Below are 27,613 nucleotides of genomic sequence, written 5' to 3'. Positions count from 1 at the left end.
CACTGAGGTCCAGGTGACTGGAACTGGATGGCTTGGTATGTATATTGTCGGTACAGTTAGAGATCTCAAGAGCTGCTCCATCCTAATTAGTTCCCCAGGCTCTCCTTAGGCCTTTGTTTGGGTAAACTGACTCTCAATGCTGTCAAGAAGCCTTGGGGGTCATTATCTACCCGATAAATTGAAAGCTTGCCCAAGAAGAGGATTTTCCCCACAGAGGTGTCAAGACTCAATCTTGAACATTTCCCATCATTTCCCTACTTTTGTTCTCCAGAATTAGACTTTCCTATCCATGGCTCAGTCCCAAACTACACATTATTCAAAAGGCACATGAATTATGGGAGAGGAAAAGCCATATCTGGTGGGGACAACAGGGAATGGAAAGGCAGTGCTGGCAATGTGGAACTCACCATTTCCATATCTGCGTTTCCTTGCTCTAGGTGCTTCAGTGCAGCTTTCCAGGAAGTTTTGAACACATAATTCTGTGCATTTAGCTCCCTTAAATATCAATTGCCCCATTGGAAGTAGCACTTTACTGAAAAATTCTCCATTGTTTTTTCTTTTTCAAACCATTCCCCAGAATTTTATGAGAAAAGAAAGTAAATGCAAAGTTGTGCAAGGGGAGAGAAAATTTCTAGTGGGCTCAGGGCAGTGTGCTTGTGGGTGTGTTTGTGTGCTAACCTTACAGTCTCAGATGCTGGAAAGCTGATGATAAGGCTTCAGATTTGTAGGATATACTTTGTGTGTGTGTGTGTGTTTTACTATAACCCCAATATCCACAAATTGAAGTTTGGTACAAAAGACATTAGCATTAAAGAATTCTGAGCTCATGAATTTTCAGTATAAGAATGAAAAGGAGTTCCCAGTTCTTGTTTTAACCTTTAAAGCCCTATACGGCCTAGGACCTTCGTACCTACGGGACCACCTCTCCTGGTATGTCCCATGGAGGAACTTACGGTCTTCAAACAAAAACATCTTGGAGGTCCCGGGCCACAGAGAGGTTAGGCTGGCCTCAACCAGAGCCAGGGCTTTTTCGGCTGTGGCTCTGATCTGGTGGAATGCTCTGTCACAAGAGACTAGGGCCCTGCGGGACTTGACATCTTTCTGCAGGGCCTGCAAGACAGAGCTGTTCCACCAGGCCTTTGGCCAGGGCACAGCCTGACCCCCTCCTTTGGCAATCCTCACAGAACTCTAGCTGAATGGTTGCCATTAATCTAATTTGAATTAATTTTATAATGAAATGATTTTAGAATGTTGTATTTATTTTACTGTTGTTAGCCGCTCTGAGCCCGGCTTTGGCTGGGGAGGGTGGAATATTATTATTATTATTATTATTATTATTATTATTAATAATGATGCAAGCATCTTCATTTCAGCAGCATGTTGAGAGGGAGGACTAATTTAGTTAGGAAGCAATCCTAAGTATGGGAAGCCATGTAAAGTATACCAGATCCAATTTTTTCTCAGGAGAGGGGGTATTGCTTTGCTGAGTTGTCCTCAGCCTGAGGGGAAAAACAAGGCTTACACCACCGCTTTTGCAAGCTCTGGAGTTAGGATCTAGTACAGGGGTAGGCAACCTAAGGCCCGGGTGCCAGATGCGGCCCAATCGCTTTCTCAATCTGGTCCGCGGATGGTCCAGGAATGAGCTTGTTTTTACATGAGTAGAATGTGTCCTTTTATTTAAAATGCATCTCTGGGTTATTTGTGGGGCATAGGAATTCGTTCGGTTTTGCCCCTCAAAATATAGTCCGGACCACCAAATGGTCTGAAGGGTGGTGGACAGGCCCATGGCTGAAAAAGGTTCTGATCCCTGATCTAGTATAAGTCCCCTGTGTCTGCTCCTGCCCTTTGTCCCAGAACTCCCATTTCTCAGGGCTTACACCAGCGTAAGTAACCTGCCAGGCTTGGTTCAGCTGTCTGGACCTCATCAGCTGACCCAGGATAGGGAAATTACGCTAATGTATCTCTGTCTAGGGGATGTGGGTAGCGCTGTGGGTTAAACCACTGAGCCTAGGGCTTGCAAACAGAAGGTTGGCTGTTCGAATCCCCGCGACTGGGTGAGCTCCCTTTGCTTGGTCCCTGCTCCTGCCAACCTAGCAGTTCGAAAGCACGTCAAGGTGTAAGTAGATAAATAGGTAGAGCTCCGGCAGGAAGGTAAACGGCATTTCTGTGCACTGCTCTGGTTCGCCAGAAGCGGCTTAGTCATGCTGGCCACATGACCCGGAAGCTGTACGCCAGCTCCGTCGACCAGTAAAGCGAGATGAGCGTGCAACCCCATAGTTGGCCACGACTGGACCTAATGGTCAGGGGTACCTTTACCTTTACCTTTATCTCTGTCTAAGACAGGGTTGGGGAAGGATGCCAGCATAGCCAGGAATCAGCCAGTTGTGCTGGGGATCTGCCACTTCCCAACTTGCTCATCCCAGAAGAACCAGGGTTAGGATTGTGCCCTTCGTTAAGTGTTTATATCTGTGCCGCCTTCCAGCCACAAAGTAGCTCGCAAAAGACAAATCAAAATTCAAGCAATAAAATGCAATTTACAAAAAAATAGACAACAAAATCCCAACAATGTGTTTAAGAAAAGCAAGACCAAAAATATGGAAAGACCAAAAATAGTTAAAAGCCAAAAATTTCTATCCAGTTTGTTGGGTTTAGGGGAATCAGAAATCTTTGCCAATCATCTAGAGTTCCCTATCTACCTCTTGTCTACTGTTGGCAGTGCTGAATAGGGTTGTAAGAAGGCATCAGTTTCTGTCCTGACCTGTGTTCGTTGCATGCAGTGCTATTTCCATTCTGCTTCAGTTCGGCTTTTGACAAGATCCACAGTCTTAGTCTTGCCCTCCACTGTGGCAGAATTTTGTGTAATTAATTATGCAGTCGGTACGCACACCATTCATTTCAATGCAAAAGAAACACGGTGCAAATGGGTATGTGTGTGTGGAACCTCATCAGTTACATACCGTTTGCAAACTGAAACCAAGAACAGCAGCAGATACCAGTTGTATTTGCTGAATAGATTTCTATTCCGGACATGGGACAAATAAGCATTAACAATTTCTGCTCCTGTTTCAGTTTCACTTGGAATTCTCCAATACCCCTACTGCTGAGCTAGATGAACCCATGCTCTGATTCAGAATAAGGAGCTCCCTATGTCCCCAAATCGCAGGTGGTGCTGTGGGTTAAACCACAGAGCCTAGGACTTGCCGATCAGAAGGTCGGTGGTTCGAATCCCCACGATGGGGTGAGCTCCCATTGCTTGGTCCCAGCTCCTGCCAACCTAGCAGTTTGAAAGCACGTCAAAGTGCAAGTAGATAAATAGGTACCGCTCCGGCGGGAAGGTAAACGAGGTTTCCGTCTGCTGCTCTGGTTTGCCAGAAGTGGCTTAGTCATGCTGGCCACATGACCCAGAAGCTGTACGCCGGCTCCTTCGGCCAATAAAGCAAGATGAGCGCCGCAACCCCAGAGTCGGCCACTACTGGACCTAATGGTCAGGGGTCCTTTACCTTTACCTTATGTCCCCAAATGAGAATTTGATCCACGTATTCTAGTGCTCTCTGTGCTGGCTGCCAGCAATTCACTCAAGTCTCACACAGAGGGGTGTTTTCCATCCCTGTTGAGATGCCAGGGAGGCACTGGAATCCTTGTTGAAGAAGAATGCATTGAGTTAATGCACAAACACTACTGCTAGGACTAGGACTAATACTACTGTCTGCTACATTCTGCTCTCACGACTAAAACTCATGCTGAAGATGCGATTGTCTGGCTCCTCCCCTTTTTATATGTGCCTCGTGCTGTTGTCCCAATTTCTCATCAATGAGTCATTTCCTCTCTTAGGATGTAAAGAGCCTGATTAATTATCTTAAACAGTAATTTATGATTAAAAGGCGCATTGTGTGCTCTTCCACCTACCATAAATTATGTAAAATGTGCATCAGGACCCGACAATTTTCCTATTCTTTATTAATAGGGCTGTCTAGGAGCAGAATTAATGATACTTTTCACCAAACACACACACACAATTTTGGAGGAGTTGGGATCTAAATCTTTTTTTAACAAATCCACCATTTTGTATGTGAGCTCAGCCCAATGAGGGCTAAGTTTCCTTACTGAAGTTGCTTTCCCTATCCAATCTTTTTTTTAAATAACTTTTTTATTCAAAATTAAAATGAAACATATTATCCAGAAACATATCATCCTTATTCCTCCCCCATTTTTCCTCCCTCCCCTCCCTCCCCCCACAGAACCCACTCACCCCCACCCCCGACTTCTCTCAGTTCCAGTCTTTGATTTCTCTAAAAGTGCTGATTTCTGCATTTTACACAGTTGTATAGATCCTCAAACTATTTAGCTGATTATTATCAATAAAAAGTTTGTGAATGTTTATTCAAAGCCAGCCAAGGAGTCCAGTTCACTTTGTTGCATCTTCAAATACTTTGTAAAGGGTTCCCATTCATCTTTAAAGTCACAGTTATCCTTGTCCTGTAGCTTGTATGTCAGTTTTGCCAGTTCTGCATAGTCCATCAGTTTTTCTTGCCATGATTCTTTAGTTGGGGTTTCTTCAGTCTTCTATCCTTCCATCCTTTCCCTATCCAATCTTGAGACTCTACAGCAGTGGTGGCCAAACTCAGCCCTCCAGCTGTTTTGGGACTACAACTCCCACCATCCCTAGCTAACAGGACCAGTGGTCAGGGATGATGGGAAATGTAGTCCCAAAACAGATGAAGGGCCGTGTTTGGCCACCACTGCTCTATGGGAAACACACAGGGCTGTTCTCTGTAAAGAAGGACACACGACTACCCCAGCCTCTGTCTTTAGCAGCAGTATTCCACTGCATGCATTTTCTATAAAAACATGTTTTTTATCGTACCCTTCAGCAAAAGTTCCCATAGTGGTTCACAATAATAACAATAAATAGTAATAATAATAATAAAATGAACATCCTACAATTAACATTTGACGATGCCAGGAAAAACATGAACATCATAGAAACAAGAAAATAACGGGAAATGCAGCAATAAAAGGAGAGAAATGGCAAGAGTAAAAATAACTATCCATTAAAAGCTTTGAGAGAATGAAATTGTGTTCACCTGGTGCTGAATAGCTAGCAAAGTGTGGATATCAGCTGAGGGTTTCTTTGTGGGGGTGGGAGAGATTGCACAGCTGTGGCTCTCAGATATAGGCCTCTGCCAGAGGTTTAAATAATATATTGAAAGTTTTTTTAAAATTAAAAAACTATATATGATAATGAATAGTTACCCTTCGGGATATGCATGAAATGGAAGCAAGGTCCATTTCAGTTGACTGGACTACCAAGTAAATATGGTTATTCCTGAAGGGTAAGGAGGCAGAGGTCTTCTAAAAGTCTGGTAGTTGTTGTTCTCTTTGACATCTGGTGGGAGGGCGTTCCACAGGGCGGGTGCCGCTACCGAGAAGGCCCTCTGCCTGGTTCCCTGTACCTTGGCTTCTCGCAGTGAGGAAACCACCAGAAGGCCCTCGGCGCTGGACCAATATTCTGTAGCTGGGGCTGAATTCACAATTTTTGGCAATTGTTTTTGATGCTAATATTTTGGTTGGTTGGGACAAGGATACTTTCCTCTTTCATTGATGGCTGTGGATGACCGCTTTTCAGCATTATAGTTTTGATTCATTTGATTTGTCTCTTGTTGTAATTTTTGTATTACAAAAAAAACTTGTAGGTCACTTTGACACTCCTTTTCGTTTAGGAAAGCAGAAAATGGGAATACAGATAAAAAGTGTTTTTCTTTGGGGGGGGGAGCGTTTCAGAATTCTAGCCCCCTTCTACCCTCCCCTCCCATTTTGCAGACTCCTCTTTTCCCAGCCATGCGCTCCAATACAAAATGGAGATACAACACAGCAAGAGATTTGCTGTTTCTTGTGGTGGCAATGAAGGCAGGCAGGCAGGCAGGGAGGTGTGTCGCTGCTTCACCTCCTAATAGTGAATTTCCACCAGAGGTGGATTTAGGGTAGCACAACTGGATTCCCCGCACTGGGCGCCGAACCAAGTGGGGCGCCACAGGGCATCGCAACTATGAAGTAATGCATGTGCAGAATGGAAGAAGAAGAAGAAGAAGAAGAAGAAGAAGAAGAAGAAGAAGAAGAAGAAGAAGAAGAAGAAGAGGAGTTTGGATTTGATATCCCGCTTTATCACTACCCGAAGGAGTCTCAAAGCGGCTAACAACCTCCTTTCCCTTCCTCCCCCACAACAAACACTGTGAGGTGAGTGGGGCTGAGAGACTTCAGAGAAGTGTGACTGGCCCAAGGTCACCCAGCAGCTGCATGTGGAGGAGCGGAGACGCGAACCTGGTTCACCAGATTACAAGTCCACCGCCCTTAACCACTACACCACAGGCAAGAGGTGCGCGGGGTGAGGGGAGTGTTTCCAGATTTTGGCATTGCACAGGGCACAGCAGAAATTTGAAAAACCGAAGTCCGCCCCTGTTCCCACTCCCAAGAAACTGTTGCAATTTTTGCGGCACATCCATTTGTTGATCCTTGATGCAGGACTTGACATCTTTCCGCAGGGCCTGCAAGACAGAGCTGTTCCACCAGGCCTTTGGCCAGAGCACAGCCTGACTCCCTCCTTTGGCAATCTTCACAGAACTCTAGCCCAATGGTTGCCCTCAATTTGATTTGAATTAATTTTATAATGAAATGATTTTAGAATGTTGTACTATTTTATTGTTGTTAGCCACCCTCAACCCAGCTTTGGCTGAGGAGGGCGGGATATAAATAAAATTTATTTATTTATTTATTTATTTATTATTATTATTATTATTATTATTATTATTATTATTATTATTATTATTATTATTCAGACCAGGATTCCATAATGCCCTGAGCTAACTATGGGCTTGGGGACCACAGGAATTGCAGTAGGCAAGGGGAAAGGTAGAATCCTAGTCCACAGGCAGCTGCAAACTTGGAAGGAACTTTAAAATAAACCTGTTCATCCAATAAGCATATTCTGAGTTCTTACTTTTAAGTGTCCTAGGCCTTTGCACCCAGCAGCTCCTTAGAGAATATTCAGCAACATGCTCCTTTCAGATGTTAATAGAGTGGATAATTTGAACTGGCCATTCTGCTGTCCTTCAGCTCTTTTTCTGCCTGCCTGCTTGGTGTTTCTGCTTTTATAACAGGAGGGGAGGCAGGAAGAGGAGCTGGTTGGCCTGGAAAACAGGAGAGTTCAAACTGTTGGCCAAAGTAGGAAAATTGTTGCATGTGTTAATCTTCCTGGAGGTATGCACATTGTTCTGTGTTAACAGCCGTTGTTGGGTACAGGTAGATTTTGGCTCATTTTTAAACTGCATTTTTCCAAAGCAGCTGTGCTGAAAGGATGACCGGGCTTTGTGTAACATCCCTTATTGCACAAGCCAGGGACTTTGCCCGTTGAATGAATGTGAGCCGTGAAAATTAGTATCCTTATAGACATTGCTCCGCAGCCAAAGCTACTTTTCTAAGGATTTGTCGATTCAGATGCAAGGTATCTGTCACGCCTTTTCTGGAAGTGGGAACCAATTTAACCACAGATATACATTATAAAAGCATTCCTGCTGGTTTCATTGTTAAGGCTTCTGCGGCAGGCTGATTGTCGGGGGCGAGGGAAATGACTGCTTGAAAAGTGCCCCTTATAGATGCAGTAATATGGCCGTATTAGACGTGGAACAATATGGTTCCACAGGGCTGGCCGCCGAGCGAATTACATCCTTCCATGTTGCTTTAGAACCACACAGCTGCCTTCCAGCTTCCTCTGCACAAAAGAAGAAGTTGCAAACGCTACAAACTTTGCTGGGTTTAATAAGATGCCTGGTGAACTACCTCATTTGTATGGATACAGGGGCAGAAAGAATTATACTTGGCATGCCAGTATATGTAGCAAAATTCTGATGACCACATCTCTTAGGAAGTTAGGAAGCTGCAGTGTACTGATAGACATTGAAACATCCAACATCGTGTTATTTACACCAGGGTTTCCCAAACTTGGGTCTCCATTAGTTTTTGGACTATAGTTCCCATCAGCCCTGACCACTGGTCTTGCTAGCTAGGGATGATGCAAGGTAGTCTGAAATATACTCGGAGTCGAGTGTGGATTTCATGCTCTTTATTCAGCTCATAGTAGTGAGGAATGAAAGTTTCTCCAAAATATCTGCTTTATATACATTATTTACACAATGGGCTGCACGTGATTGGCTAATTCTGGGATTCTCCTGTGGGCCAATCAGGTTGCGGATTCACTTCCACCTGGAGCTGGATTGGGTGGCTCCTGCGGACCAATCATACTGCTGCATTGTTCTAGGACCAATCATACTGCTGCATTTTAGACCCTATTGTTCTAGGACCAATCAGACTGCTGCATTCTGAATCCTATTCAACTCAGCACATAACCAGCTAGAGGCCCAAGTTTGGGAAATCCTTTTCTACACTGACAAAAAGCAGCTGAAAGATAGAACTTTCCCCCAGCCCTGCTTAGAGATGCTGGAGATTTTGTAAAACATGTACTCTACCACTGAGCCACAAACCAGTAGTGGTCAGTGGGGAAGGTTGGCAGTGCTTACCTGTCTTCCCATCACTGGTGTCTCTAAGGTTGACCAGGAGAGGGTGAGGCAGCAGCAAGGTTGGTGCAGTGCACACACACTGGCAGAGCCATTCTGGTGCTCCTGGCATTGCATTTGCACCATGCCAACCTCCCTGAAGTATGTGTGTGTCTCACTGGGTACGGGGGGGGGGACAACTTCAAGGGCACCATTTCACTCATGGGTTCCATGTTAGCAACCCCTGAGGCACAATTGCTACTAAGCTGCCCTACAAACTTAAGAGACAAGGATGCAAATTTTATATAACAACGCTGGACCATTTGTTCAGCTTCACTCATTCTGGAATATACCCACGATGGCAGACAAGCTTATGAGAGAGGGTCAATAGGTTCCTCACCGAAGACCAACAGATTCCAATCAAGGCAGAGAGATTGGAAGTGAAACCAGGTTCCTCCTGCCAAGTCAGATTAGACAGACGTTTTAAAATGGGTATGTGAGCTATTTTCTCAGTGCAGAGAGGGTGAGGGCCAAATGGTTTGCGTAAGCTTAAACTCACCCAACAAGTGAAGACTGTGAAATGCTCTCTCTTTGGCAGGAAGAGCAACAAAGTGGGAATGATTGAAACGATAAAATGGAATCATAGGTGTAATCAACATCTCTTTCTGTGCAATGTTCACATTTTTAAAAAATTGCAATCTGAATTATTAACTATGTGGCATACATTCCAGCAGCATTTACCACCCTGCCCAAATATTTTCATATGATGTCTGTTGCCAGTCAATAGTGTTAATATTAAAACATGTTTAAGAGTCATGGCTGCTTACTGTCAGGTGTGCATGCAGGAGCCAGGCCCTGTGACCAGGACTGGGGCCTTCTTAAGTTTGTTCTGAAGAGGCAAGGTGCGGCCGCACAGGTGAGGCCAATTGGTAACTCACAGCATCTGGTGGCAAGAGCTGGGAAGGGATATAAGGTCAGCATTTTCCCTTCAGCTCTTTGCCACAGCAACATGCTCCCTGCCTTGCTGTGTTTGGTTCCTTGACTCCTTGACCCTTGGACCCTTGCCTTTGTGACTCCTTGCTTCTTGAGCTTTGGACCCTTGGCTTCTTGACTCCCAGCTCTCTGACCCTCGGACTCTTGGCTTCCTGACTCCTGGACTCTCATTTCTGCTCCCCCCGCCATCTTGCCCCCAGTCCCAATGTCCCCAGCCTGGACTTCGATCACCCATGAACTGGACCATGACACTTACCTTCTAAAGGGACCTTGGGAAATGATGGTTTGGTGGGAGAACTTGCAGAGAACTTGGTTAGGACTACTTTGCAAACTTGCAGGATTCTCAGTACATCCAGGAAGGAAACTATGCCAGTTATTCCAAGTTAGGTTCATAATGCAGACATAATGGATGGCTTTGAAAGTGGATTGGACAAATTAGTGGAGGATTAGGCTTTCAATGGCTACTTGTGACAATGACTGGGGATCGCAAGTGGAGAGAGTGTTGCTGTGCTTATGCCCTGCTTGTAGGCTTCCCATGGGCATATGGTTGGCCGCTTTGGAAACACGAGTCTGGACTAAGATGGACCTTTGGTCTGATCCAGCTGAGCCCTTCGTAGGTCATTATGTTCTTATTCTGCCTGTGACTGCAAAACGCGGCTGGTAAGAAAATATAGCAAAGTGTATTTACATAATACGTCTGTGGAAGTGAAGAGGCTAAGAAAGGATGATGAAGCGTTTGTTATGCAACAACTCGTGAACTTTTGAATATGATTCAGTCCTTCTAAATAAAGTACCAGGCAGACTATTCTATTGAACATAACAGATTGGGTACTACCAAAATGCCCACTAAAGTGTGGAAATGTGTGTGTTCATTGTTAAACTTACTTACCTTGGAGTAAGCCACTGATTTCAAGTAGTAGACCTACAGAAGGCATAGAATTTACAGTTGCTCCTAAATGTATAGAATTGCATCCTCATTGACCACTGACTTGGACTCGTGATTCTTTGCTCTGAGGTCTGCTGAAGCATGGAGGTCTTTACACTTTCGGTTTTGTTGGTTGATATGTGTATACATAGGTCTGATATTAGGCTGGGGATTTGTACAATAGTGGCTAAGGTCACAGAACCACCGATGTCTCGGGATGCTTGATGAATTCATTCTTTGGGAATTCCATTATAAACCCACCCGATCCTACCTTCTGGACAGACTGGTGTGTAATTCTCCACCAGATTTTGCACTTCCTATTTCAGCTTGGAAAAAAGTATTGAAATTGATTATGCACCAAAAATAACATAATCTCACATATTACCCCCCTTTCCTGGCTATTCTCTATCAATGAATGAGAGAAGTGGAGTTAAACCTGCCCCTCCCAAATCCAGATTCTGATATGAGAGGCAATTGTTGTCCCATTTCAACTGTGCACCAGAATGAAGCCTGTTCCCCGCCTCCTGTTTTCCAATAGAACATTGGAACTATGGTAATCAAAGCAACTGTCCTGTATCAGACCCATGTATCCAAAGGCATATCTATTCTTAAATCTGTTATTTGGTTGTGTTAGAGGACTCATCTGCACCATGTGTTTAAAGCAGTCTCATACCACTTTAAACAGTCATGGCTTCCCCCCAAAAAATCCTGGGAACCATAGTATGTTAAGGGTTCTTCTGGGAATTGTTAAAAGGCTGCCCTGTTCCCCTCAAGTAGCAGCAATTCCCAGAGTGGTTTAAAAATCAATTCCTCCTCCTAAAGAGCTCTCAGAATGGCAGCTGTGAGAGGAGCTCTGCACCATTAATGAAGTATAGTTCCCAGGATTCTTTGGGAGAAACCATTACTTTCTAATGTGGTATGGTTCTGCTTCAAATGTATAGTGCAGCTGCAAACTCAGTGACAGAGTCTTGAAAACTTAAAGGAACAATATCTTGTATGTGGAATGTTGCTGTTTGAACTATGCATTACTAGATAATGGGACTTCTTATAGCACTCTCTCTATGGAACTCCCAACCTACAATGGTTTAGTTCAGATGCTGGTTGAAACCATTCCTGTTTTTCCTGGCTTTTGCATCTCTGTAAGAATTTCAGCCAACTGACTGGTTTGTTTTCTGTATTCACAAGTCACACGTTTGTGTGGTCTCTTTCTTTTTTTTCTGCACTAGTCTCTCTCCCCCCCCCCGATATCTCTATTATATTAGTGGGTTTTAATTGTATTTAATTGTAATTATATTGGTGGGTTTTAATTGTCAGCGGTTCAAATCCCCACAACGGGGTGAGCTCCCATTGCTCAGTCCCTGCTCCTGCCAACCTAGCAGTTCAAAAGCACATTAGAGTGCAAGTAGATAAATAGGTACCGCTCTGGCGGGAAGGTAAACGGCGTTTCTGTGCACTGCTCTGGTTCACCAGAAGCGGCTTAGTCATGCTGGCCACATGACCCGGAAGCTGTACGTCAGCTCCCTTGGCCAATAAAGCGAGATGAGCACCGCAATCCCAGAGTCGGCCACGACTGGACCTATTGGTCAGGGGTCCCCTTTACCCCAAATTGTATTTGTTAACCGGACATTTTATGGGATTGTAACATTCTGTTGTGTAAAACTGCTCTGAGATCTTTGTAAATGTAGAATGGCATAAAATAAGAAAAGTGAACATCTGTGCATGGCTCCGAGTGTGCAGAACTTCCGTGGCACATCTGCATAAGTGAGGAAGACATAGAGGGGTGGTGCCTAAGCATGTGTTGCATCCAGCTATTCTAAATAATAAGGTTTGGCCAATAGAACCAAGGTTAAAACTCCATGCTGTTGCGACGTTCACCACGCTGTACAGGCTCATTTCCCTGTATAGTGCAGTGTCGGTCAGTAACCATGGGACATACCCAGGACTTCTGGAATATTTGGAACTACAGCATAAAAACCCTACCTGACAATTAATACAAGCCAAGTGCTAAGCAGCTTATTGATGTTGCATAGCTGACTCTTCCTGTAAAAATCATCTCCGCTTCCAAGGCAATTTATTACTCAGACATGTGATATTTACACATCTTTCAAATTCCAAGAATCAAAAAGGCTTTCCAAAATTAAACTTCAGTACATGCCCTCCTTGGGGGTTTTTGGTGTGTGTGTTTTTTTAAAGTTAACTCCAAGCCTTACAGAGACTATATACTAAGATGGTTACCTGAAATGCCCCCCTGACACAAATCATGATAGACCCATTGTCACCAGAACATAAGATAGGAAGCCATGGCAGCAGCTCTTCAGAGATTCAGACATTCCTAGTCCTACATGGAGATGGCCGGGATTGAACCAGTGATGCTCTACCAATGAGCCACAACCTGTGATGCTCTACCAATGAGCCACAGCCGCTCCCCAATGGAAGAACTAGAAAAGTTGCAAAAAAGGGGGCAAGCAAAATTACTAAGTACTTGTTGGGGAGGGAGGCCTTCCATACAAAAAAAGATTAAAATTGTTGGGGCTTTTTATTGTGGAAAGCAAAGATAACCTGCAACAGACATGTCCAATCAGAATCAAGTCCCACTGAGTTCAATGGGATCCCATTCCAAGTGTGTACAGGATTGCTGCCTAAGGAGCAACAGGAAGTTGACAATGTTGTGAATGGTGTAGAGAAAGTGGGCAGGAAGGCACTTGTATCCCTTGTGTGTAGCACTCGAATTTGGTGGTGGTGTTTGTGTGTTACCCAATGAAACCAAGAGCTATTATAAAAGGGTGAGTTTGCATGACCTGCCCCCACCGCCCACATGTCGAAAGAACATTCATGGTGGAAAAGAACTGGTGCATGCACATAGTGCCCCTTCCGACATCTGTTGAAGGTGCAGAATGGAGCAGCATGGCACATAGGGGCGGCAAATGGTAGGTGTGGCTCATACAAGCCTATGCCTCCTTCTTGCGTTTTTTTGGCTGGTAGAAGCTATTGTGTAAACCCCTTTTTACAAGTTCAGAATAAAGTGGTTGAGTGTAGAAGGTTGTCTGCAGTGTTAGTTCTACTTGGAGTAGACCCATTGACATGAATGAGTATGCCTAACTTAGATCCATTAATTTCAGTGGGTCTGCTCTGAATACAACTAACATTGGATCCAACCCAGAATTCTTGAGGTGTACCCCCATCAAGCTGCAAGTGTGGGGAGATGGTTGCATTTTTTAATATGCCCAACCATAAACTCCTTGCATTTAACGAAACTAGAACTCCAGGGATAGAGGTTCCATTTAGCCCTCTCTCTGATGTATAAAGGGACATGGGTGGCACTGTGAGTTAAACCACAGAGCCTAGGGCTTGCCGATCAGAAGGTCGGTGGTTCGAATCCCTGCAACGGGGTGAGCTCCCGTTGTTCGGTCCCAGCTCCTGCCAACCTTGCAGTTTGAAAGCACGTCAAAGTACAAGTAAATAAATAGGTACTGCTCCAGCGGGAAGGTAAACGGCATTTCTGTGTGCTGCTCTGGTTTGCCAGAAGCGGCTTAGTCATGCTGGCCACATGACCCGGAAGCTGTATGCCGGCTAATGGTCAGGGGTCCCTTTACCTTTACCTGATGTATAACTTGCTACACACAGGCCACTTTTTACATGGGAGAGCCATTAAAGAACAGAACCCTCAGCTTTTAGTTTGAAGTTTTGAAGCCTAGAGTTCTACCATCTTGATGTGCATTATGTGCAGAGTGGCGCTCACTTGCCTTAGATTCAGGACAAACGAACGGAAACAGCTTGCATGACTCCGAATTGTGACTGAGCTGCAAGATGTGTTGAGGACCACCAGCTTAGTGGGCTTTTAACATCTTAAGACAAATTCAAAGCCACAGGCTATTAACCATGGCAGCTAAATGGAACTGCCATGTAAACAGTAGCAAGACAGCAGATGGTGGATGAGCAGCGAAGCCAGAGTACTTTTCATCCCACGCTACTTGTGAGTTCCCTAAGATGTTGGACCAGATGCCTCATGGCCTCGTCCAGGTCATAAGATTGTCCCTGCATGAGAGCTTACAATTTTAAGGACATGATATAAAAGGAAAGGGGGTTGAGAAGGAGGAGCTGGGTAGGGGGAGAAGCAAACTTAGGCACTAGTTCTCACTTCCAAAGTTCTTATAAGTGTGGTGGCAGGAAGATCACTCCCAACAGCTGCTTCATCTTCAGCAAGTGGATGATGTCCCCCTTGCCATGTTGTTCTTCCTGGGAGACAGAGTGGAACAGTCTTCCTATAACTCTTAAAACCAGATGCAAAGAACCCCACTAGGATAAATAAACTTTTTACTTCTAGCTTGTTCTGTATGGAAGTATGCACTGGACTTAAAATTGTTTGTTTATTGGCCACTGTGTTATTTCTTGGATTATGGAACAAATCTAGAAACTGTTGTAAGCTAGCAAGAAATATTTTATTGCCTTTGATTACAAGAGACCTCTGTTATGATTAATCTTATGGTTTGTGCCTCTGCACCCCCTTTTTGTGGCTGGCCACACCCCTTCACTCTTCCTTGTGCCTTGCAGTGTAGCCTTGTACTCACAGTCACAGCACATTCGGACATCTCTTGCAACCATGAGCACTAGAAAGCTAGTTTAAATTGAATTAAGAGGTGGCTCTCAGGCACTGCACAAGAGCCAGGCCGCATGGGCAAAACACTGTCTCAGAGGGAGGTTCCCCACAGCTATTAAAAGTATTGTGCATGTGCTTAACATGACAGCTATTTCCAGGTGAGGAAATCAATTTGCAATTTACAGAGAGACAAATCTGAGTCTCCAAGCTGTTTGTGCACTTCCATTGTCTGCTCCTGAAAACACCTTTGCGACCTCCCCTCCCTTGCCTGGTAAACAGTATTGAGATCAACAAATGGAACCCAGTTAATCTTGTCATGGTCTGATTATTACCAGCTGTGGTGGCACCAGTGTTGTGGAATGTCCTCCCTGCTGATATCAGAGAGAGGCTCCTCTGTGTTGGTGTTCTGCCGACTTTCAGAGAAGCACCCTTTTACACTGACATTTTGTTCATCTCTTGATCTGGGCTTCCTATGTTAATTACTGTGTGTTTCAGTGGGATTGTTTTATTTCATATTTTAATTATGGGTGTTTATATCTTTGTGCTTAGGATTGTTTTGTTGTCTCTTTTAATGGTGGATTTTCATATTTTAAGGTTTGGGCCACTGGATTTTAACATTTTGACATTAAGAGGTTTATAGATTAATAAATAACAGTTTCCATTGTGAAGTCAAATAGACTGGAAGTGTGTGTGTGTGGGTGTGGGTGGGTGGGTGGGTGTGTGGGTGGGTGGGTGTTCATGTACTGTATATTTGTTTTTTAAAAATATTTTTATTAATATTTTCTTAGTTTTCAAAAGTATGTGCATTGCCTATTTTTTTCAGGTTGTGTTTTCTACGGTTCATAACATTTGTTGTGAGGTGTGTCTTTATTTCTGCAAATGGTTCATTAACATTACAAGGTTATTTGCACAAACCAGTTCGGTACTGCATCTTTAACTGAAACATACTAAATTTAAAATACATGCAGGGCACTGCAATTCCAATATCTCAGGGAAGCTAGACAAACTTTGCACAGAATTATGTTGTCATTGCTGCAAACATTAATCTGTACTGGCCTGCCACAGAATCTTAAGAGCAAAAAGGGTTTTTATCAAATTTCCTGGCACCTTTAGACCTTGCCTAGGGCTCTGCACACACTGGACTTGCCGATGCATTCAGAATGCTTGGCTGAATGTTGAAGTCGAGACAGTTTGGTCAAAAAGTCTGCATCGTAATGCGAGCATGATTTGTGGCCGACGTCCCCCATTTACACAAACTCACTCCTAGAATAGCTACTTTTAACCACATTTATTGACTGCGTGGTGTAGACGACTTTGAAAATGGATGAGTTCATGGAGGATAGCTCTGTCAACAGCTGTTAGCCAAAACTGTGAAATGGAACCTCTCTTTTCAGACACAGTATCTCTCTGCATAGGGACGCGGGTGGTGCTGTGGTCTAAACCACAGAGCCTAGGGCTTGCAGATCAGAAGGTCGGTGGTTCGAATCCCTGCGACGGGGTGAGCTCCCGTTGCTCGGTCCCTGCTCCTGCCTACCTAGCAGTTCAAAAGCACGTCAAAGTGCAAGTAGATAAATAGGTACCACTCCGGCAGGAAGGTAAATGGCGTTTCCGTGCGCTGCTCTGGTTCACCAGAAGCGGCTTAGTCATGCTGTACGCCGGCTCCCTTGGCCAGTAAAGCGAGATGAGCGCCGTAACCCCAGAGTTGTCTGCGACTGTACCTAATGGTCAGGGGTCCCTTTACCTTTATTTCTCTGCATTCCAGGTGCTAGGAGCAAATCAGTGAGGATTGTTGCCGTCATGGACACCTGGAGCGTCCATTGCTTGGAGGAGTTTGCTGATTGGTCCTTGGTCTGATCCAATGGGGCAGATTTGTTGTTAACCCTGAAGTTCATTTCACCACATTCTTAGGCTTTGTGTGCACTATACACTTAAAGCACATGACTTTCCCTCCAAAAGAATCATGGGAGCTGTAGTTCATCCCTCACAGAGCTGCAGTCCCCAGTCTCCTTAGCAAACTACACTCCTAGCCTCATTTATCTGGGCATGGGCCCCACTGAATGAAGTGGGACTTACTACTGAGTAGACCTGCATACCATGGTGCCACAAGATTACTTTAATTGTTTAATGTATCTAATCATAGAATTGTAGAGTTGGACAAAAGCAACAAACTTTTTCTTAAAAGCAAAAACCTCTGACTTGCTGTTTTGAACCAGAGGGCATGAACATATAGTTCAATGCAAAAAAAACCCACAAAACCAAACCAAAAACCCTGTCATGAAATACTTTGTATGCAATATAATAGGATTTATTTCATACATATTAAAATATAGCATTCATGTTTGCATAATTACATGCCTAGTGATTATAGGGAGAACACTTCTCCCTGTCTGTTTCTTGGAGAAAATAACCCAGTGTTCTTTCAGGTTGACCCTATTGGTCCTTCTTACAGTGAACCCTGTGAGTGCTGGCAGGATTGTAGGCAGGTTGGGCCACGGAAGGCACTTCCATGGTCACTGTTTTTTGGGTGGGATTTGATTGCATAACAGCAATTAAAATGAATTTGGCATACTTGTGCAAGAAGCCCACTTCCCAAAACAAACTACCTTCCACTGACTTTTTGAAATCAGGAAAGTGATGTGGAGATGCACCAGAAAGTGTGGGGTAATGATTGCTTGACACAACATCATGTAACTTCCCTGCAAACTAATTGGAATGAATGTTAACAGCAGATGTTGCATATAACCTCCCTGCAAACTTTGTGCAAGAAAATCACGAAAAGTGCTGAATAAGCAGCTCACCTGGAAGCGACCTGAGAGAACGTGTCTGTGTACTTGGAAGAGATCTTGAGGGTTGCAGAAGTAAGGACAACAGCAAAACTTTAAAATGCCTCTCGAGGCCAGCTTGACCCCAGGAAACAGCCCCATAAGAACTGAGCATGTTTCATGAAGATCAAATATAGAGGGGATGGTTAGGGATTGACAGAAGACATGGGTACCAGCTCCCTGGGGCCCTTGGTGGCTGAGCACCCACAAAATTCCCCATGAAGGGGCCGGGCACCCACAAATTTTGGTGCCAGGGCCATGCATGCTGCATGGAACCCATGGCCCTGTGCATCCACAGTTGCAAGGCACATCTGGCAGAAGAGGAATGGTACCTGTGCGCTTCACAACTGAAACAATACTTATGATAATCTAAGCCACTTGTCAACTGGGCAGATCTAAGATGAGTTGCAATAGCAGTGCCACCATATGCATAAACGCTGACAGATTAAGAAATGGGTCTCTAGATGATGTTTGGGTTCCAGATCTAAAAACGTTGAAGACTGCTGGTCTAAGGGAAAGTCCTTACCTTGGTTTAATGTGGAATGTGACCTCCTTGTTCCGCCTTTAATACCCCCTCATCCTTGCAATATTCTTCTCCAGCTATGGCTGCTTCCTCCCACTTTCTCCTCCCTAAATACAGAGATACTCCAGACAATTGATGTAGCTCTCTTAAATCTGTTAGTTAGAAAGGCTTAAGTTGTGTGTATGAGGTAGAAGCTGGGAGGAAGAAACAGGCTGGGTAGTTGAGAGACAGAGCCGTGTCTGATTTCTGCTAGGAAATAGGCTGCGGCTATGGGGACAGCATGACCTCCTTGGGGTATTGATGCTGTGAGCCCCTCTGTCGTACGCTCAGGTTGTATATATGTGTAAATAAACCATATATCATAAAGACACCACAGTCTCTGCTGTCCCTCATTCAGAGGAAAGCAAACCCTGGGTAAGCGCCTGGAATCTCGCACCACTCTGAGATTAGGAGCCAAATCCTAGGGGCCAAGGTCCTTCCCCCCCAATAAAATATTTGAGGGGGCTGGGCCCCTCCAAAGTTGATGGGCATTGCCATTCAAAGGGTGTGCATGCACCATGTCATGTGATCAGTCATGTGGAGCAGGCCTTGCCTTCTGCCCCCAATAATTTATTCAAGCTGGCACCCCTGGGTGGCGTGTGCCAATATAGAATATTAACTGCATTTTGAGGAGGACGTCATCATGTGGACATTGAGTTAAACTTGCTCGCTGTGAGCAGCACCGTGCTTCCCATAAACTGTTGAGCGACCCAAGTTTCACCCGCCACCCATAATGCCTTGCAGCGTTTTGCGATCGTACTAACACATGTTAGTTGCCGCATGTGGATTGTTCCATCCTGCCTGGTAGATTCAAGAGACTTGAATTGGTAGAGTTTTCCTTTCTCTGCCTTTGGGGGTGTTACATCTCTGGACACTCTGCTTTGCAAAAGAACCAGCCACCCCACAAACAAAAACTTCACACACAGGGGTGGCGAGGGTGGCAACAGCATGCCACGGACAAGGCTACGGTGAACCTTCAGCCTTGTGCTTGAACGTACAAAACTGCTTCTTCCTAGCAGGTTTGCAGCCTTTGAATTCGCCTCTTCGGCACAGCATTGCAATATTCTTAGCTGTAGATTCACACAGAGGCAAGAGTGCGTTTCTCCTCCTTCCATGGTGCTAATAAAGTTTATCCTTCTATTCGGAGGCATGGTTAATTAACAAGGCAGAATGGCCGTTTTACAGAGACTCCTCTAGCAGATGACTGCCGCGGAAAAAAAAGAAGACAAGAAGAAAGCAAGCGAGGAAGGGGGGGAGAGAAGAGGAAGGGGGGGTGGGATGGCTTGTTGTTCGGCTCTTGGCCACTAGGGGTACCTTTGTACCATTTTTCATCTAGCAGCAATTTGGAGTTGAAACCTATAATAGGGGGAAAACCAAGGTTCTCGGCATTTCCCCCCCTTTCTTTTAGCGAGCAGCGCATCCAGAATCTCCCCCCTCCTGGAAAAAAAACCCTTTAAAAAAACACACACACACCCCACACTACACACATACAAACACAGCCTCCTCTTCAGTCTCCGTGTGCTGTGAAATCACACACAACTGGACATCAAGCAAAGGAGATTCATCTGGAGGGCAATTTCAAATCGAGATAAATCTATTGGATTAGTAGGATTATCTGATTGCAGCCGAAAAGAAGTAACGTTTGATCATTTCTAGTTCTTGCCTGATGGTCGGATTTAAATGGAGGTGGCGGCGGCTTGGTACAGATGCTTCACGCCGATGAATTCCGGATGGGATTTCTCCTTCTTCTTCTCCTTCTCCTCTTCCTCCTCCCTCTTTCTTTCTCGCAGTCTTGGGCAGAGGAGAGCAAGAGGGGGGAAAATTATATAAATCGATACAATTTGGAAGTGTCCAGCGGATGATTTAAGAACCTCGGGGTTACAGCTGATTAAAAGAGGATAACGCCCGGGATCCAAACAGTGAATTACGGTTTTAGCAGCGGACTTGCGGTTTGATTTTTCTTTTTTTCTTTTTTCTTTTAAGCCAACAAACAAAACAAAACAAGGCTTATTGGAATTGGTAAATAGTTTGATTTCCTTTTCATTTTTTAAACGACAGAATGCTTAAACCACCCCCCTCCCCCGATAGATAGATAATCGCTCCTTGCATTATCTGGACACTGCCAGGAATGTTGGCGCGGGGGGGGGGGCGCATCGGTTAGTTCTTGTTTCCTCGGGGGGGGGATTTCATAGTTTTAAGATCAAGGACGGTGGGATGGGTGGCTTTTGTGGAGTGGGTGGGTGGGGGGAAGATCTGCTTTCTCCGAGTAGGACGGCAGTGGGTGATGTTGGTGAGACTGGAGTGTCTTTTGTGCATGTATTGGGGGTGGGGTGGGGGTGCGCAGAATGGCCAGCGCTTGTGACTTGCAAAACATCGCCGGTGCGCGGAGGGGAGAGGAGAGAGAGGAGGGTGGCGACGCCAAGCGAAGGCAGAAGTGCACTCGGATCTCCCGCAACTTTGCATTGTGAGACAATCCAGGCTTTGCTGGGCTTTAGGTTTTTTTGTTTTGTTGCTGTTGCCCGTGCGCGCTGGTCTGCGTGGCTCGGGGAGGGTGGTGGTAAGATGTCTCCCTGTGTTCGTGTGATCTCTGGCGTGTGTGTAACTGACACGAGTGTGTGTGCGCGCGTGTGTGTATGTGACGGCCAGCAGCGGCATTGAGGGGTTCTCTCTCCCTGGATCTTCCTCCGCTCTGTTGCTGTTCAGAGAAAATCTATCTTTCTCTTGGCCGGCTGGGTTCTTCCGAGACGAGGCGCACGCTTCCCGGAGGCAGGGGCTGCCGAGCTGGGTCTAGCGGGCAGCTCCCTCTGCCTGCTCCGGGCCCCTTTTTCTTTTTTTGTCATCGTTACCTTCCCTCGGTTGCAGATGCAGCGAAACTTTGCAGCCGGTGAGACGGCTGCAGCCTGGCCGTTCGCTGTTGATGGCGATGAGGAAGATGACCGCCGTTAGCAAGAGAAAGAGAGATAGGGCTTGCGTAGTGCAAGGATGGGGAGCGGCGGCGGCGGTGTGTGTATAGGAAATAAAGATTGCAACACACAAACACACACACTTTTCTCTTTCTCTCCCCCTCCCCCTTGGCAATAAAGGCCTGGTTCTCCCGAGCGGCTTGCGCGACCCCCAAGAATGCCTCCCTCCTTTGTCCCATAGGAGTGAATGGCAGCGCTGCAGTTCTGTGCAAGGGAAACTCGACGGGGGCACTCGGGGACACCGCGATGGTGGGGCGGCCAAAGCTGCCGCGGATTGCCCCAGCCCCTGAAGAACCAGCGCCGCCTCTTTGCATAGCTCCGCCCCTTCATCTGCATAGGCTCCTCCCCCATCCTTCTGTCTCTTGGTGTCACTGCGATGGGACGTCTAAGCAAAGCCTGTCAGTCAAAGTCTCCTCCTGCCCCCGCTGGCGTTGTCTTGTAGACACCAGGAGAGCCAGCGGTGTCTCCGTGATGCTCGGAATCTCATGCAATGTTCCATAAGGGAGGAGAGGGAGGATGGGTGCTCCTAGACGGATGCTCCAGTAGGTAGCCAGGGCCAAAGGACTGGGAAGGGGGTTCAGTGGGATGGTGGGAGAGGAAATGGGAGGGAATGCAACCAGGTCTTACTAGGAAGGGACCAGGTGCCACTAGTGAGGTAGGTGAGGAATGGGCATAGGTGAAGAAAGGAAGGGAGAACTGCCTGGAGATTGCGGTGGAAGCACGTCGGAATGGCACTTGAAGGGAGAGGAGGTGAAATTAGGGAAGGGTAGAGCATTTGCTGTGCAGGAGGAATGCCCTGGGTTCAATCCCCAGCGTCTTCAAGGCAGGAGGGAACTGGGTAGTGTCCCTGCCTGGAATCCTGTCATGCAGTGTAGTCAATTTTGAGCTTGATGGACAAGTCATGTGGCTCAGGATTAGGCTGTGCTGGAGAGGGACCTGACCACTCCACAGAGCCAAGGAGTATCTGGGCAGGTTACAAAGGGGCCTTTGAGGAATGCCATGATCGTGATAATATGGGGCAGGGTAGTGGAATAGGAATTACATTGTTAGTACCTGAAGTGATCCTTTTCTGCCTCCGTCCCCATCTGCTTCCAAACCAATGAGGTTGACCTGGATGTGATGAGTTCGAAAGGACTCAATATGGAATTGCAGTTTATTTACTGATGTGCATGGCTTTTGATTTTTTATTTTAATGTTGTGGACAGATGAGGTTGAAAATTGCAAAGCTTGAAAACCTTTGAAAATCTATACAGACCAAGGAGGGAAATGTACATAGGGGCATAGAGGTGCTGTAATCCCTTCCTCTTGGAATTTAATGCCGAGTAAACAGGGATAGGCTGTGAGGCTATCCTTAGACACTTTGGATTGAATCCCTTTAAAGCCCATGGCACTAACTTCTGAGAAAACAGCCACGGGATGGGCTGCGTGACAACAGGAGCGGAATTTGGTTTGCGTGCTCGTAAATAGCACTGAATCCAGCCTTTGCAACCTTAATCTCAGTCTTACAGGAGATGAGGGGGAAATAAACGTCTGTGAATATATTTCTCTTAAGGTTATGCGAGACCACTGGCATTTTCATTTTCATGTTGGCTGATTCAAAATCTTCTCTTTTTAAACACAACAGCTGACATTCGTTTGCTCCTGAAATGTGAGTGTTTAGGGGTAGTTTATTTCTTTTTCCAGCGGAGATTGTACCAGAACTTCATATTTGCTTAGCTGAAGGAAAATCAATTTTCGGCAGGTTTAATTAAAATTAGTCAGATTACTTAATATTAATTGACTTTTAATTAAAGCTAGACGTTACCTTGGAATCTGCAGAAAGGGCATTCTCTCAAATCATTTTAAGGGTGCATGTGGCTGCACAGCAATTAAGTTAAAATAATATAGTTATTTAAGCAGCTTGGAATTTAACTGGCAATCTGCTTGCTTCACCTTTTGGTTCTTCTTTGACTCTTATTAAGGATATACTATTTTAGCAGTCTTTTTTTAAAAAAATATTTTAGTAAAAGGCTGGCTTCCTTAAGGTTTGAGAATGCTATCTTTAACAATGCAGACACCAGCTCAATGTCTTGCCTCTTTATGGTTGCCCTTAGCATCAGATAGGATGCCTAAGATCCACTGGAGATCCATTGCAAAGTTGAGATTAAACAGCTGGCTGTTTATTTATTTTTTTTGGGGGGGGGAGGCAGTGCCATTCTGTTCATTTTTTAAAAAATTATTTTGCATTTATACAGCTGCCTGTTTCCTGTAAATAAGCATAGGTAATTCACACTAGAAAACATTTATTCATGAACAGATTGAAAAACCACATTTCAAGTTTTTTAACATCTGGCTTCTTGATTATTGTAGCTAGCTTGGTCAACAGAATGCAGCGTTGGACCTGGTTTCTGGAGAAAGGTCTGAGAACTAGGGTTCTTGTTGTTTTATTCGGGCCCAAGGGTTGGCAACTTACCAATCTCTGAGAGGAACACTTATGAGAGTTCTCATAAAGGTTTCTTTTCCCTTTTTCTATTCTCACATCAAGCAAAAAAACAACCCCAAAACCACCATTATTTTGGAGCTGTGTTTATGCCTCTGTGCAGTGGCTAAGTGTTTGGACGCACAGGTCTGCAGATACAGGAAATATCTCTGGCTGAGACTTTGGAGAGTCACTGCCAGTCAGATTGGGCAGTGCTGGGCTGAATGGACCAATGGGCTGAGTCAACGCTAGGCATATCCTTATACAACTGAGGGCCAAAAGAGGTGTGACAACGCAGATCTGTGACCCAGGTCTTGCCATGTTTGTCTTCATTTTACAGTAACTGTGGATTGAGGGCTCTGCATTTGATTGGAGGAACAGAGCAGTGGCAGGAGAAGCCCCTTCCCAAACTTACATTCTCTCCGTGGATATTAAAGAGAGCAGGAGAAAATTGCAACCATGACTTCCAGTCCTGATTCCAAAGGGAACTTAGGGAGCTGTCTCACACTTAAGTCAGGCCATTGGTCCATCTAGCTCAGCACTGACTACAGAGACTGGCAGCAGCAGTGTTCAAAATTAGCCAGGTGCTAGGCATATTTTTGCAAGGGACGCGGGTGGCGCTGTGGGTTAAACCATGCCGATCAGAAGGTCGGCGGTTCGAATCCCCGCGATGGGGTGAGCTCCCGTTGCTCGGTCCCTGCTCCTGCCAACCTAGCAGTTTGAAAGCACATCAAAGTGCAAGTAGATAAATACTTCCAGTGGGAAGGTAAACGGCGTTTCCGTGTGCTGCTCTGATTTGCCAGAAGCGTCTTAGTCATGCTGGCCACATGACCCGGAAGCTGTACGCCAGCTCCCTCAGCCAATAAAGCGAAGATGAGCGCTGCAACCCCAGAGTCGGCCACAACTGGACCTAATGGGCAGGGGTCCCTTTACCTTTAGGCGTATTTTGCACCTGGGTTTCAATCACTTTGTGACCAAGTGAAGATGCCTCGTGCCCAGATGGTGCCTGGTGTTGCCACCATCTGGGGATCATTGGATGTGGACTGCTTTCACACACTGATGCCTCACCCTGTAGACTTTTATCCGTTGTATTTTATCTGCAGAATAGGAATGAATTTCTGGAACCAAAATGCGTTTTCTGTGTCGCCTGAGCAGGAGCAGTGGAACAACATTGTAGTTGATTGTTGTAGCTTAGTGTTCACTTCCCACCCCGACTGCCCTGCTCACAGTTGTGAAGAATATTCCTATGTTATGAATGGTCCATGTCAACATTAAGAAAATGAGGTCAGTACAGGCCAACATACATGTGGGCTGTCCCTGGATTGAGTGGCTTTTCTTCTTTAAGTTCTCAAAGCTCTTAACCTAGCTCAAGGACAAAGTTGTCATCTGAACTAGCCAGATGTTTAAGTGAGAATCAGTCACAGTCAGTCCATCATTTGCAAACTAAGACTTTAGAGCTGTCTTGCCACAAAATGGCAGCTAGACATTCCGTTTTGGCGACTGCAACTTTCGTTTAAAGAGCCATTTGGTGCCTAGCTTATATACCTTGAGTTTCTAACACTGGGCAGCAGCTCCCCAGGGTTTCGGGCAGAACTCTGTCGTTTCCAATCCTATCAGGAGATGTCAAGGACCTTTCGCATTCACAGTGCCAGATGAGCATATTTTGGAGTAGGTGGCAAAAGGTCTCATGGCTGCTTCCCTCTCCCACCCATGATTTCCCCTCCTCCTTCCTCAAGAACTCCCTTCAGGATATACCTGCCCCCTCACCACCCTGAGTTCACCCAGTCAACGTTGTCTAGCTCCACATTTTGCTCTCTCTGTGTGTGATGACTGAGTGATGTAGGAAGGGCATTCTGCATGCCAGGGGCACCGACTTGTCCCCCACATTGAGGGACCCAGGCAGCGTGTGATGCCACATGCCTGACAGTGGCTGGGGATAGGGAGCGTGATCTTCACCCTTCACCCTTCATGCGTCCTGCCCCCACCCAGTGCACGAGCGCTTGCCCAGTGGGGGTGGGTGAGTTACTGGAAACAACATACAAAAATGCTGTATATATATATTTTTTTTTGGGGGGGGAGAATTGCTTTGTCAAAATGTGTACATTAGGCAAAACTGCATGCGTGCAAAACAGTGTGTTAGGGGGAGAAATCACACTAAAATGCAGTTGAATGTTCATCGTTTTTTTAAAAAAATAAATAAATCACAAAACTAATGTAGAAATGTAGGGAGGAATGGAAATATAAGAAACTGGGAGAATCCAAAATTGACAGATTCTCTACAGCCCAAACATGAAAATAATTAGTGCCTGTGCTTCATTTTTGTGCTGGTGGGGGCTCAGAATTTCAAGGAAGTCAGCAGCAGTGACTGTCTGATGGTTGTTTTTGCTCCTTGGCTGCTTGCCCACCCATCACCTAAGTTATCCAGGAAACCAGGAAAACCTCCTTGCCTCGTCTCTTCTGCTATAGTTCTTAGATGGGGACTGTTCAGAAGCCTGGCTCAAATGATCCTATTTAATGTGTGCCAGTCAACATGGCGAATGAGCTGACCTTATAGCTCCAAGGCTCCCTTATTTTTCACTATTATTTGCTTGCACAGATAACATCAACAGGCTCCCTTGAAGGCCATGAATTCCACACAAAACAGTCTCATTGCTAGAGATAAGCAAATAAAGCCTGTGCTGTGTTAAAAGAACATAGAAGGGATATGGCCATTGTTTGCAGGTCATAACACCTATTTGTTTGCTATTGCAATGAACGGTAACATTCTATTTGGTATGTAACTTACTATTTTTTTATATACAAAAATGTTGTTATGATTAATATGACATGCAGTACAAGGAGCAGCCTTATTTAAATGCAAATCAACTGATTAATTGGCTAAACTTTGCAGCCCCAGTTAAAATGATCTGGTGGACTTTTCCCCATTCCTGTGATACTGAGCTATAGCTGGGATAAAATCATTATATAACATAGCATGGAGGAGAATCACATGCAAGTTTTCTATGTGGTTAGACCACTGTGTGCATAGACTTTCTCTACATTCTGGAATTCTAATTTTATAATTATTAATAATGATGATGATGATGATGATGATGATGATTTATACCTCAGCCACTCTGCGTGGCTTCCAACACATATTAAAGGTAAAGGTAAAGGGACCCCTGACCATTATGTCTAGTTGCGGATGACTCTGGGGTTGCGGTGCTCATCTCGCTTTATTGGCCGAGGGAGCAGGCATACAGCTTCCGGGTCATGTGGCCAGCAGGACTAAGCCACTTCTGGTGAACCAGAGCAGCGCACAGAAATGCCGTTTACCTTCCCACCAGCGCGGTACCTATTTATCTACTTGCACACATTAAAACATAATAAAATATCAAATATTAAAATCTTCCTGATGCAGGGCTGCCTTCAGCTGTCTTCTAAAAATTGTATGGTTAAGGCCTCTTATAGCTGTTTTAACTGCGAGTCTTTTAGTTCTTATGCTCTTACAGTTGTTTTAACTGCGTGTCTTTGTTTGTTTTTAGTTTTTATCTGTTTTAATTATCAGTTTTTTATCCATCCATTATCCGTGTTTAATCTTGTATTTTATCCAGATGTTTTATCCTATGCCTGTTTCCTTGTCCTCATTTGCTCTAACAATTATCGGTTAAGAAAATACTATCTGCTATTTTATCTATATGCTTTTTTAATCCTGGTCTGAGACCGTAATAAAGTTCATTGTATGGTTATTTGTCAGCTTGACATCTG

The 27,613-nt window shown here is 45.1% G+C and overlaps 1 protein-coding gene across 8 annotated transcripts in view; it reads left to right on the top strand.

The window, feature by feature from the left end:
• NLGN1 (neuroligin 1) overlaps positions 1 to 27,613 on the top strand; it is a 648,973-nt gene that overhangs the window by 116,234 nt on the left and 505,126 nt on the right. For 3 of the 8 annotated variants that reach the window (XM_081190135.1, XM_081190133.1, XM_081190127.1), the window contains exon 1: positions 19,853 to 20,464. The exons of 1 other annotated variant lie outside the window; for it this stretch is intronic. The gene's annotated coding sequence lies outside the window, so the exon portion shown is untranslated. Of the gene's footprint in view, positions 1 to 19,851; positions 20,465 to 20,831; positions 20,910 to 27,613 lie in introns of those variants that run through there. 4 more of the 8 variants (XM_081190134.1, XM_081190132.1, XM_081190131.1 and 1 more) reach the window with 3 other exon arrangements.

Source organism: Podarcis bocagei (assembly GCF_964188305.1).
Source record: "Podarcis bocagei genome assembly, chromosome: 4".
Classification (NCBI taxonomy): Eukaryota; Metazoa; Chordata; class Lepidosauria; order Squamata; family Lacertidae; genus Podarcis; species Podarcis bocagei.
This window is presented reverse-complemented; position numbering and strand designations above follow the sequence as displayed.